The following is a 14,170-nucleotide window of genomic DNA, read 5'->3' as shown; positions in this document are numbered from 1 at the left end:
GGGCATGTACATAAGTGCTACTAGGATCCAGGGTACTTTAGTGCTTAGTTTGTATGGAATGGCCGAAGTGACAGTTGGGGGTGTAATGGGAGGAGATTAGGAATAACTCAGGGAAGGTCTCTAGAAGGAGATTTGATCCCTGTAGTGTTTTGGATATGAAGGAGGAGGGAATTCCAGGTATGGAAAGGCTAGGGCCATGATGTTAGCGGCTGTAGAGAGGAAAAAGATTCCCAGCAAGTAGATTATCTTGAGAGAAATAAGACTGTGATCTGAGGAGAGTTGGGAGGAGTGGGTAGATTTTGGAAAGCTCATGCCCGATGGTTTTGGTTTTGTCAACAAAATATTTATTGCCATTGTTCTTGTCTGTCTCCCCCGATTAGACTGTAAGCCCGTCAAACGGCAGGGACTGTCTCTATCTATTGCTGACTTGTTCACTCCAAGCGCTCAGTACAGTGCTCTGCACGTAGTAAGCGCTCAATAAATACTATTGAATGAATGAATGAATGAATTTGGCAAGATCAAGAGAGGAGATCTGGGGTTTGAGGTGGGAATCGGAGCCCTGGAATAGTAGGCGGGGGCACTGGGCATGGTACTTGAGGAAGAAGACCAACACTGTACTAAGCACTTGGGAGGGTGGAGTACCGTTAGGGATCATATTTCCTATCTCCTTTGGACACTCAGCATCCTTGTGTGGTAGGAAGATGCAGGTGTTAGTAATACTAGTAACATTTATCGAGTACCCACTTGGTGCAGGGCACTGACCCAGACACTTGAGAAGTGTAGGATAACAAAGGGGCCCTTTATAATTAGTACCACTGTATAGATGGGAAAACTGAGGTACAGCCAAATTAAGTACGTGCCCAAGGATTAAATGCCAGAAACACAGCTAGGACATTTTTTAAACTGTGAGCCCATTATTGGGCAGGGATTGTATCTGTTGCCGAATTGTACCTTCCAACCGCTTAGTACAGTGCTCTGCACACAGTAAGCACTCAATAAATACGATTTGAAAGAATGAACTCCAGTCTTCTGACACCTAGCCCAGGATCTTTCCATTAGACAGGAGTCACCTCTAAAACTCTCTGTTGCCGCTAAAGACTGTTGGCTAAGCGGGGCTTTCACTTTGCAAATTGATATGTTCCCTATGTACTTCAGCCGTACAACCGAGGGTATTTATTGAGCACTTACTGTGGGCTGAACTAAGCACTTGGGAGAGTACCCTGTCCTCTCCCCCTCCCTTCAGGCTCGCATCTCCTCCTGCCTCCGGGACGTCTCCACCTGGATGTCGGCCCGCCACCTAAAACTCAACATGAGCAAGACTGAGCTCCTCATCTTCCCTCCCAAGCCCGGTCCGCTCCCAGACTTCTCCATCACCGTGGATGGCACGACCATCCTTCCCGTCTCTCAGGCCCGCAATCTCGGTGTCATCCTTGACTCGTCCCTCTCGTTCACCCCACACATCCTATCCATTACCAAGACCTGCCGGTTTCACCTCTACAATATCACCAAGATCCGCCCTTTCCTCTCCACCCAAACGGCTACCTTACTATTACGGGCTCTCGTTATATCCCGGCTAGACTACTGTGTCAGCCTTCTCTCTGACCTCCCTTCCTCCTCTCTCGCCCCGCTCCGGTCTATTCTTCACTCCGCTGCCCGGCTCATCTTCCTGCAAAAACGATCTGGGCATGTCACTCCCCTTCTTAAACAACTCCAGTGGTTGCCTATCAACCTCCGCTCCAAACAAAAACTCCTCACTCTAGGCTTCAAGGCTCTCCATCACCTTGCCCCTTCCTACCTCTCCTCCCTTCTCTCTTTCTACCGCCCACCCCGCACGCTCCGCTCCTCTGCCGCCCACCTCCTCGCCGTCCCTCGGTCTCGCCTATCCCGCCGTCGACCCCTGGGTCACGTCCTCCCGCGGTCCTGGAACGCCCGCCCTCCTCACCTCCGCCAAACTGATTCTCTTTCCCTCTTCAAAACCTTACTTAAAAATCACCTCCTCCAAGAGGCCTTCCCAGACTGAGCTCCTCTTCCCCCTCTACTCCCTCTGCCATCCCCCCTTTACCTCTCCGCAGCTAAAGCCTCATTTTCCCCTTTTCCCTCTGCTCCTCCACCTCTCCCTTCCCATCCCCACAGCACTGTACCCGTCTGCTCAACTATATATATTTTCGTTACCCTATTTATTTTGTTAATGAATTGTACATCGCCTTGATTCTATTTAGTTGCCATTGTTTTTACGAGATGTTCTTCCCCTTGACGCTGTTTAGTGCCATTGTTCTTGTCTGTCCGTCTCCCCCGATTAGACTGTAAGCCCGTCAAACGGCAGGGACTGTCTCTATCTGTTGCCGACTTGTTCATCCCAAGCGCTTAGTACAGTGCTCTGCACATAGTAAGCGCTCAATAAATACTATTGAATGAATGAATGAATAATTGGTAGATGTGAATCCAGCCTTCAAGGACATTCTAAGTAATGGACTCTGTAGAGTGGTTCACAGTCATCATCGTGTCTTGGGGGTGTGCCTCTAGGGCACATATTTTTTGCATTGTGCCTTTCTCGAATGAAGATCTCTAAGTCTTTTGCAGCCTGTTAAATTGGTAATTTCTCTGTAGTGTGGTCCAGTGGTAAGAATCAGTCAACCAATCCTATTTATTGAGCACTTTCTGTGTGCAGAACACTGTACTAAGCGCTTGGAAGAATACAGTATAACAGAGTTGGAAGACACATTCCTTGCCCACAAAAAGCCTACAGAAGGGGAGGAACACAGGAACTGGAAGTCAGTAGACCTGGGTTCCAGTCCCTGCTCCATCACTTGCCCACTCTCTGACCTTGGGCAGTTCACTTAGCTTCCCTGTGCCTCAGTTTCCCATAAAATAAGATTTATATACCTGTTCTCCCTCCCCCTCTTTAGACTGAGAGTCCCAGTTGGGACAGGGACTGAATCAGATTGTGTGGTATACCTCAGCGCCTAGCACAGTGCTTGGCTTATAGTGAACACTATTGACATTGGTGTTATTATTAGAAATAGTTTAACAGCGTTAAGCTATCATATTGGAGGAAGGGAAGAGGGAGATTTATAGAATTGTAGCTGTTTCCACTTACAGAAGCAGCTCCTGGTTATCATCTCTGGCACATCGACCCTGGGAGCAGTTCATGTGAAAGGATTGAAGCCAGATAGGAACAGTGGTGGGTGCCCTCCTGTGAATAGATTTTTTTCAGGGTAGAGGTGGGAGGGCAGCTGATCTTCCCTCCTGGGCCAAATTATGATTGATTGACAAGTGGGATCCAGCCAGCCTCTGATATGTATTTTCAGGAGCTGGGATGGAAACACTGGACCAAGCCAGGGTAGTTGTAGTTTACTGAAAACCCACTCAGTGCAACACACTGTAATAAATACTTAGGAGAGTGTGACGCTTCTCTCCCAAGTGCTTAGTACAGTGCTCACCACACATAAATATGACTGATTGAACACATAAGTGATGCTTGCCCCACTCTGATGGGGGAGACTGACAAAAGTATGGACCACGAATAATGATAATTTAAAAAAATTGAGCTTGCAACTGAATAAACATGTGCTAGGAGTGAACCTGTGTAATTTACACAAGTCAATACCTGTGTGCTTGAAGTGACTGGTGGATCTGTAGAGTTTAGAGAGTTGGGGATTCAATAGGGAAGACTTGTTAGAGGAAGTGAGATTTCAGGTGGGTATTGAATAAGAAAAAATTTCTGGTGTGACAGATTAGGGAGAGAGCTCCAGGCTGGAGAACAGTGCGAGCAAGGGATAGAGGGAGAGGAAGTTGAGCAAGGTACAGTCAGAAGGTTGGCGCGGGAGGAAAAGAGTGAGCAGGATTGGAATTCGCAGGTGAAGAGAGCGGTTAAGAATGAGTTTGGAACCGGGATAGGCTGGGCTTGGGCCATGGCTCAGCTGCAGGTGACTGGCAGAGTCAAAGCAGATGGAAGAAAGAACAGGATCACCAACCGAAAGAGAAGGTATCAAGGCAGGCTGCAGAGTAGTTAACGAGCAGAAGTCGGGAACTGCAAGATCAGAAATTAGCAGAAGGGCTAGACTCAGGAGGGAACTTAAATCATCTGGCTCAGAAAGCTGGAATGGAGAGTTCCCTCGGGAACCTTTATTGGGGTATAAGGAAGTTTTTATTCTTGGGCAATTAAAAAAGTAATCTGATTTTTAAAAAAGTTTATTGCAATAATATTACATTATATGAAACAGAATTTCCCCTAATTCCAGATGGCTTTTCTGTCATTCCCCTGTTGACTCTTTCACTGTTCCAAGTCCATCCACTAATGTCCTCCAATCAACTTCACATTCCTTCTTTCCCATGAAATATTAATACCATGTTGTTCATGGTCGCTGGATTGAAATTCCTTGTGCAGTTTTGCTTCTTAGAAATCCCATCTTCTGGTCTCTCAACTCTTTGGGCACAGATTGTTCAAAAGGCTTTTGGCACTTGGAATCTAGATCTCAGATGTAAAATATCTAGATGTTCTCTCCACACCCTTTTGAGACAGGTTTTCTATGTTGTTTCCAACTTCCATTTTTTTCTTTTATCCTCTGTTTCCTGTGTCCCGAAAGTCATCCAGGCATCTTTCTCCTTCTCTCCCAGGTTCATTTTTGTACAGCCAGGGTCTGCAGCAGGTGGATGCATGGCATCGCAACCTTCCTAGAAGCTGCGACAGATAGCCTGGGGTTAACGGGCTCTTTCTTGCTCATAGCTACAGGAGGCAGGTGAGGGGAGTCAGCAACAGGAAACAACCGTCCACTTGTCAGGTCAAATGGGTGCCAACCTTCAAAAGGCCATAGACCTGGGGGTCTCCAAGGCTGGCCCCATGCTGCTTGGATCCCCCACTTTTTTTTAAAAAAATAGCATTCATTAAGTATATACTATGTGCCAGGCACAGCACTGGGATCTAGTCATATGCCGTCAGGTCCTTTCTGACCCATAGCCATGTCACGGACATATTTCTCCTAGAATGCCCCACCTCCATCTGCAATCGTTCTGGTAGTGTTTCCATAGATTTTTCTTGGTACAAATACAGAAGTGGTTTACCACTTCCTCATTCCGCACAATAAACTTGAGTCTCTGCCCTCGACTCTCTCCCGTGCTGCTGCTGTCCGGCACAGGTGAGTTTTGACTTGTAGCAGATTGCCTTCCACTCGCTAGCCACTGGGCAAGCTAGGAATGGAATGGATAGGCCTCTGCTTGACTCTCCCTCCCGTAGTGGAGACTGGTAGAGTACTGGAAACTCTCCTCGTGCGACCCTGAGAGGGGAGCATTAGGGTAGATACAAGCTAAGCAGCTTGGACACAGTCCCTATCCCACATGGGGTTCAAGCTCTTAATCCCCAATTTACAGATGAGGTAACTGAGGCTCAGAGAAGTCAAGTGACTTGTCCGAGGTCATACAGTGGACAAGCTGCAGAGCTGGGAATAGAGCCCCAGTCCTCTGACTCCCAGGCCTTTGCTCTTTCCATTAGGCCACACCGCTTCTCATCTTATGCCATTCAGAATTGGTGGGGCCTTGCCCTGTCCTGTCCAGCGAGGAAGCTCCTCACTTGATCCTTTGTAAAGGGGAATCATCACCTACACTGGAGATTTTTCCAGGTTCAGCAGCTCTTCTGAGCCGGAAGAGAGTTGGAGGACCATGGAAGCCTGTGGGAATGATTTGGAGGGCGAGCAAGTGTTTGCCCAGGAAGCCCTCCCTTTGGCCCTGTGCCCCAATAGCACAACCAGAACCTGCCCCTCACCACAGAATGGAGGTGGATGATGTCCTGCCTCAAGCTGGGGAGAGAAGGACCCCTGTCCTTGGAGATTTACTCATTCAGTCGTATTTATTGAGTGCTTACTGAGTGCAGAGCACTGTACTAAGTGCTTGAAAAGTACCATTCACATCTTGCTCCAGCCTCCTGAGAGGAGGATGACAGGGTCTGGGCAGCGAGCGAGGGGCTGTACTGTTGTTGCCCATGTCCAGCAGCAGGGGCACAGCCTTTATGTGTTCACAGGCAAGGAGAGATGAGGGCAGGGACGAGGTAGAGCTGAAGTGTAGAGAGCACGGGTGTCTGAATCAGAGGACATGAGTTCTAATCCTAGGTCTGCCACTTATCTGTTGGGTGACCTTGGGCAAGCCGCTTAACTTCTCTGTGCCTCATCTATAAAATGGGGATTAAGACTTTGAGCCCCATATGGGACAGCATGATTACCTTTGTTTCTACCCCAGCATTTAGGTCAGTGCTTGGTACATAGTAAGCTCTTAATGAACTACCTTAAATATTATTATTACTAATCATAATAATTGTCAGCCCAAGCCACCCCCCTTCTCCTTCCCTGCCCTTTTCCTCTTCCCCTTCCATTTTATTTTCCTGTACCCCTTCTGCTTCCCCTTCAGGAGCAACAGCTGTTAATGGAAGGCAGCTCTATGGCACAGTGTTATCATATTATAGCAGTGTGTATCATAGCTTAATGATATCACCTGTCACACAGGGACCCCATAACACTGGTTAGCCCTGGCCTTTGGAAGAGTGGAGGTCTAATCTGATCCACCGGTCAGGCATTGGGCAGGGGCCGGGTGGTGGATGAGGCATTTTAAACGTTCACTATAGAAATGAACTACTTTAATCTGTGTTTAAATTTTATAATTAACACTTAGCACTGAGTTTAAATTTTATAATTAACACTTAGCACTGACTACACAGAGATTTCTTTTCATCTGTCTATGGCACCAGAAGATTTCTGACCACTGTTGTAGAAGTTTCGTGGGTTTCCTCCTTAGCCCCATTGTATTCTTTTGACAAATTCTCTGCCACAGATGCCTGATTACATTATTATTATTATTCCCATTCTCCTTTTCAACAGGAGGAGATTCTTTCCTCCACTTTTCCAGTGGTGGAAGGTGTGACTTGGAGCTGTCTCTACTCCGCTTCCTTTGTCACTTTCCAAATGCTAAAAATACATAAAAATCAAATAAGTCAACCAGATTGATCATCCTCAAGCCCCATCTCTCACATTCAAATAAGTTATTTATCTTTGGCACTAATGAAGATTCCCTAAGAGAAGGAGTCAAATCCTGGATTTCACCGTTAGTATGGGTACTATAAGTCTGAGTCCCTTTTAGAGATTGAATCCATCAATCATTTATCGAGTGCTCGCTATGTGCAGGGCACTGAACTAAGCACTTGGAAGAATACGAGTTTGTAGACTTGTTCCCTGCCCACAAAGAGTTTATAGTCTAGAGGGAGTGACAGACATTGATATAAATAAATTATGGATGGGTATTAAAGTGCCGAAGGAGGGATGAATAAAAGGAGCAGATCAGAGGGACTCAGAAGGGAGAGGGAGAAGAGGAATTGGAGGGCTTAGGGAAGGCCTCTTAGAGGACATGTGCCTTCAAGAAGGCTTTGAAGGTGGAGAGAGTAATTGTGTGTCGGGTACTGTGAGCCCATCACTGGGCAGGGATTGTCTCTCTCTATTGCTGAATTGTCCATTCCAAGCGCTTAGTACAGTGCTCTGCACATAGTAAGCGCTCAGTAAATACTATTGAATGGATATGAGCTGTTCCAGGTCAGAGGCACGACGTGAGCGAGAGGTCAGCAGCCGGATTGATGGGATCGAGGAACAGTGAGTCGGTTGGCACCAGAGTGGTGAGGTGTGTGGACGGGGCTGCAGTAGCAGAGCAGCCAGGAGAGGTAGGAGAGGGGCAAGGAAATGTGGGTGTTTTGTAGGGTAGTTTAGTACCATCCACTTTGGTGCGCTGGTAATGTTCATTTCCAGAAACGTGCTCGTGGCCAAAATTAATGGGAGCAACAAAAACCAATCAGCGTTGTATTAAATATATTTTAAACTTGAAAATCGCTCTATTAATGCACTGGAAGAAGAACATAAATTCGTAGTTGATTTTAAATAAAATATTCTATGTGGAATTTTGTGTTTTCAGAGCTTCTGGGGCACTTAGGAATTTATTTACCTCTTAACACTCTTGTTTGTGTGTGCCACTGAATGTATTTATTTGGCCACACCAGTTAAAATGTTTTTAGGATTGAATCCCCCGTTAGAGTATAAGCCCCTGGGGGGCAGGGAACATGTTACTTGATTATTCTGTACTTCCTAAGTGCCCTGTCCCAAGAGGGCCATCAGTAAGTGCTGCTGCTACTGTCATTCATTCAATAGTATTTATTGAGCGCTTACTATGTGCAGAGCACTGTACTGAGCACTTGGAATGTACAGTTCGGCAACAGATAGAGACAATCCCTGCCCAGTGACGGGCTCACAGTATGACTAGTGCTGTTTTTTTAGGACACTAAGCTTGTTGTGGGTAGGGAACCCCCCTCTACCAACTCTCCCTCCCAAGCGCTTAAAACAGTGCTCTGCACACGGCATGCACTCAGTACATATGATTGATTGGTTGGCTAAATATGCATCTATTTTTGGGCCTCTCTAAAACCCCTTTATGATCCCTGGGGAGGCATTGCTTTGCCTATTGAACAGCCTTGGAATATATTAAGGAGAAACAGTATTTGTATTTTGAAAACTTTAAAGTTCCTTTATTTTTTTTATCAGTGATTAGTAAGAGTGACTATTAGACGACAGAATGAATTTTTGCTGTTTTGTTTCTTTTGTCTCATAATTAGCATATGCTTCATTATTAAAATAACTATAGTTCAGCATATTCAGGCAGCTACTCTGGCTAGATATGTTATTTTTATATCCATGCCATGCTCATTGTAATTCTCTTATAGCCAATATAAAAATGCAACATAACTCTATGTAGTAAAAATTTAGTGATGTATTCAAGCATATTTAGATTAGGAGAAAATCAGGCAAGATGCTGCTTTTGTAAGATGCTTCTGTCCAAAGTGTTCTGTATATTATCAGAATGAAAAATGACAGCACTTTGTCATCTGTTCAAATTGATATTGCACTCTTTGCAGTGACAGCTGAAAAGGCCCACAGGTGCCATATAAAGAGGTGACCATGTTGTCATATTTCATTTCGGCATCCCTCTGCAAAGCCATAATTACCTAATTAGGTTGTTAATTAGGAAATTAGCATTTCACTATATTGATAGAATGCTCTTTGCCGGCGTGAGCCTAGATACAGATTTGTCTGCCCTAATTTATAATCTCTGCATCTTTTGTACTTATTTATTTGCTTAAGATTGTGGTCTGGGGCAATTCAGATTCCTGAAAAAACGTTTGCGTACAAACCATTAAACTGACAAGGTTGCCGCATCTGTGTTTGAGAAGAAGTGGGAGGTGGACACTTTCTGGACCCTTAATAGACATAATAAAAAGCCTGGTGTTCATTAGTGCCGTCAATGGTATTGATTGCCTACTATGTGCAGAACACTGAATTTGGTAATCAAGGAGTGTACAGAAATAATAATAGTAATTATGGTATTTGTTAAGCTCTTCCCATGTACCAAGCACTGGAGTAAGTGCTGGGGTAGATGCAAGATAATCAGGTTGGACACAGTCCCTGTCCCACACAAGGCTCACAATCTAAGGTGAGAGAACAGGTGTTGTCTGTCTCCTCCTCTAGAGTGTGAGCTCACTGTGGACAGGAATGTGTCAGTTATATAGTACTCTTTTAAGCGCTTAGTACAGTGCTTTGCACACAAGCGCGCAGTAAATACAATTGAATGAACTGCATCCCCATTTTACAGATGATGAAACTGAGATTCAGACAAGTTGAGTGACTTGCCCAAGGTCAAAGAGCAGGCAGTGGCAGAGCAGAATTAGAACCCAGGTCGTCTGACTCTCAGGCCTGTGCTCTCTTTGCATTAGGCCATGTTGTTTCAGAGCCCGTTGTTGAGTAGTGATTGTCTCTATTTGTTGCCAAATTGTGCTCCCCAAGTGCTTAGTACAGTGCTGTGCACACAGTAAGCACTCAATAAATGTGATTGAATGAATGAATCAGTAAAAGACTATGGCCCTGTTCTCAAGGAGTTTACAATCTAATGGAGGAAAATAAACCCACATAAGGCAACAAACATAAGAGTACTACTAGGAGTAGATGAAAACAGCACTCAGTAAACACCACTCTTTGATTGAGAAATGAAAACAAGCGCTATTGAATAGACAAAAAAGAAATCAGCACATAAAAGCAATAGAGAATTTCTAAGTAGTTTGGGGAGTAGTTTGGGATTGGTAAGAGAGAGAGGATTTATCAGGGATTGACACCTGGAGAAGGCTACTCCTTAATAGCATAAATAATATTAAAACATTTAAACCACAATAGGACTCCTGTCTATGAAAACAAAATATCTGTTTTTAGCTTAATATTTACAATTTAGCAATAAATTCTAAACTAGGTATAAGAAATTATTTTAAAGAACTAACATTATTTATCTCAAAATTTTATAAAATATGCAAATATTTTCAGCATATTTCAGAAACTAGAAATGATTGAATTGTTCCTTGAGTGTATTTGCTCTTCAGCTGTAATATTTTTCATGTAATTATTCTGAATCTTTGTTAAAGAAGATTGGAGTGTTTCCTGTCCATTCTTCCTAATGTATGTGATGTTATTAATGCAAATTTTTAATTATCTTTTTTGAATGTTAAAGTAATTGGTAAAGAATTTGTGTCTATCTTCCAACTTTGGCCAGCTGGTGGGCAGGTCATTTTTTTGGAAGTGTAGTTAATGCCGTGAAGATTTGCCCAAAAATGGTTCCTAAAGCCCTGTTCTTTCAGATGCTAAAGCATATTCGTCAGTCAATAGTGGTATTTGTTGAGTACTTACTGGGTGCAGAGCGCTGTACTAAGCACTTGGGAGAGCAAAATACAATAGAGTTGGTAGGCACGATCCCTGCTTACAGTCTTGCAGGAACTGTTAATAATATGTTGGTATTTGTTAAGCGCTTACTATGTGCAGAGCACTGTTCTAAGCATAGGGGTGGATACAGGGTAATCAGGTTGTCCCACGTGAGGCTCACAATCTTCATCCCCATTTTACAGATGAGGGAACTGAGGCACAGAGAAGTTAAAGTGTCTTGCCCACAGTCACACAGCTGACAAATGGCAGAGCAGGGATTCAAACTCATGACCTCTGACTCCCAAGCCCGGGCTCTTTCCACTGAGCCACGCTGTCTTTGGACCACCTCTCCAAGAGAAGGTGTTCAAGCTCCAGAGCTAGAAACTCTTGAAGCTCTTTGATCCCTGCCATTTTGGCTCATCCCTGGAAGGAAAGGCCACTGGAAGATCGATGTGGAACTTTTCCCGTCGTCTGTGGCACTAACAACTCTGTCTTCCTCTGAGTGCAGGGAACAGTGTGATTAAGAACTTGTTTCCAGCCCCCAATCTCTAGTCATCTTCAATGTGCTGCTCAGATCATCCTTCTAAAGTGGTCTTCACAGACCTCTCCACTCTTCAAAGGCCTCATTCATCTTCGAGTCAAACAGAAACCGCTGACCATTGGCTTTAAGGCACTCCATCAGCATTCTTCTTCTCCCTCTTATCTAATCTCCTTCTACTAGCACTTTCCATTCTCCCAAGATCATTTTCTCACTGCCTTCTTGAGTCTCAGGCCTCAGTCCCCGCCCCTGTGCCCTAACTTCTTCCTAGAATTCCTCTTCCCTTCAAATCTGCCCAAACACTGCGCTTTCCATCTTCAAAGCCCTTTGGAAATCATAGTTTCTTCTTCAGAAGGTTTTCCCCAAATCTTTCTTCTTCCCAGGTCACATCCTGTCAGGTCTTATCATGTCAGGACTTTAGCATCACTCAACATTTTTGCACCCCCAACTTCTCACCAAACTTTTGTGTGCATCAATTTACATACTATATTATTTGAACCCCGTCTCAGCGTCGCACCTGGAAAGTTTCCAGTACTCTACCAGTCCTGGCTGTGGTGGGGGGATAGTCAAGCAGAGGTATACCCTTCCATTCCCAGCTTGGGCAGTGGCTAGCGAGTGGAAGGCAGTCTGCTCCAAGTCAAAACTCCCTTGTGCTGGGCAGCAGTGGCTTGGAAGAGAATAGAGGGTGGAGACTCAAGTTTACTGCACGGAAGAAGACAATGGTAAACTGCTTCTGTATTTTTACCAAGAAAACTCTATGGATACACTGCCAGAACAATTGCAGATGGAGAGTGGGGGTTCTGGAAGAGATATGTCCACGGAGTCGCTACAGGTCGGGGATGACTCGACAGCATAAGACAGTTATTTTTGAGGACCTCCTCCTCCTTCATGTACATTATTTTATATCTGTCTCCCTTCTTAGGTTGTAAATTTCCTGTGGGCTGGATGTCTGCCTTTACTGTATTCTCCCAGCACTTAGTACAGTGTTCTGTTCACAGTAGGCAGTCAGTAAATACTACTGACTGAAATGACTATAGCTATGTAATTTCAGTCCCTGGGAACCTCCTGAAATTTCTCGATGATTTCCCCGAAGGCCCAAACCCTATTTTACTAAACCCTGCTTTACGATGACCTTCCTAGAGAAGTCCGCTTCATAGTAGAATGCTACTTCTCTAAACCTCATTTATTCAGATAACCAGCTTCTTGAATAGAGGCTAATTTGGATTATTGAACAAAATTGGGAAGATATATTTAATTATCTGAATTTCCGATTATGTAAACTAACCTCAGTCTCAATTAGTTTGGATAATTGGCTTCCTACTAATTTTAATAACCCTTTCAGCCATGGAAACTATCAGCATACACCAAGTTATCGTATAACGTAGGGGTTAAGGAAAATTTTTGGTGTAGTCTGCCTTTGATCGATGCTGCATCCGTGTACACAAATAATTCTCGTGACCCAGGCATTGTGCTGTTTCCAGACAGACATGCATTGCCGAGAACAACTTACCTTCTGCTGTCACAGTCCTCTCAGAAATCATAGTTAAAACACATTTTGGCGGAACTTTGTGTACTTCAGCGTGTCATTTGTGTAAGTAAATATCAGAAGCATCAAGCAAAACCTTTAGGAAAGTGTAAACAACAGCCTTTGGTTTAAAACCAAAGAATCAAAATCTCAACTATTTCTAGTATTTCAGTGGGGTGTGTAGGTAACCTAAGAGTCTTCGTTATAGGGAGCCCTGCATGGGGACGAATTTGGACCTCAAAATGTTGCAGTCCTTTGGGTCCGACTCGGCCTCTCTCAGAAATCCAGAAGGGCAGGGATGGGGTTAGTTCTGCATTCTTTCCCGAGTCAGGGATCTGAGAGCCAGAGGGGCTGTAGAAACCAGCTTCTCTGCAGTGTCACTGCATCTCCAACCACCTTGCCCAGTTGTGCAGTCATGCCTGCGTAATGTTTTCACACTTGCGTTGTTGCCCTGACATCTCTAAGTCTCAGCAACTTGCAGTAATAACTGTAGGTGCATGCTTCCCCCCCCCCCCCCCAATTAGAGATGTCAGGCCCCTTCCAAATTCTTCCTGGGTGCTTGTCCAGATCTAGGATCTGTAGTCCTTGGGCTAGGGATACTTCAGCCACGTTGGAGTCAGTCTGGGCTGAAAACGTCCTGTTTGTGTAAGTCTTTGCAACACAAGTAAATTACTCTAGGTTCTTGCTGTAATAAAAGCAAGACCTCATTATACCAAAAATATAAATCTCTGGAATGCACTGAGGGTTGTCCAAATTTGGCTTATCAAAACTGCCCAAGGAATCAAAATGAAAGACCGGAGCCCTTGTTGGAGAACGGCCACAACGGTTGGAAAATTCCCAAGTAATGAGTTGAGAACACTGTCATTCATTTATCTCTACTGATAAATTTTGGTTTAGAATGAGGCACAGACCCAAAACTTGAATTTATAGCAAAAGTCACCCTCAGTCATCAGTGGTATTTGAGTGCTTCCCATGGGCAGAACATTTGGGCGAATGCACCACAACAGAATTGGTAGGCATGGTTCCTGCTCACAGTGAGCTTACAGTCTAGAGGGAAAGACAGACATTAAAATAAATAATTGAAATATACAATTTGCAACATCTAAAAATAGAATGTTTTAGGTATGGGTTTTAGAAGCCCCACTGATCATGTAGTAAAGCCTCTATATTTTTAATAAACTTGTTTGCTCTTCATGTGACAGTTCTAAATTCCGAAGCAATTCAGTATTGCAAATGCTAAATATACAGGTCCTTGTTTTCCAAAGAGAAACTTTAAATGCTAGCAAATTAGAAAATACCTACTGAATTGTTATCACAAGTTGTAATGTGAGACATCAAATAATAATA

General features: G+C 44.3%; 1 protein-coding gene and 1 non-coding gene across 4 annotated transcripts in view; one reads left to right on the top strand and one right to left on the bottom strand.

Moving 5' to 3' along the window:
- Window positions 1-14,170, top strand: part of MAPKAP1 (MAPK associated protein 1) — a 239,585-nt gene that overhangs the window by 25,809 nt on the left and 199,606 nt on the right. The gene's annotated exons all lie outside the window — the stretch shown is intronic.
- LOC114811707 lies at window positions 5,146-5,283 on the bottom strand. Its single transcript, XR_003759403.1, has one exon. It is a non-coding gene; the product is annotated as a small nucleolar RNA SNORA7 (small nucleolar RNA).

Source organism: Ornithorhynchus anatinus, chromosome 4 (genome assembly GCF_004115215.2).
Source record: "Ornithorhynchus anatinus isolate Pmale09 chromosome 4, mOrnAna1.pri.v4, whole genome shotgun sequence".
NCBI classification, from domain to species: Eukaryota; Metazoa; Chordata; class Mammalia; order Monotremata; family Ornithorhynchidae; genus Ornithorhynchus; species Ornithorhynchus anatinus.
This window is presented reverse-complemented; position numbering and strand designations above follow the sequence as displayed.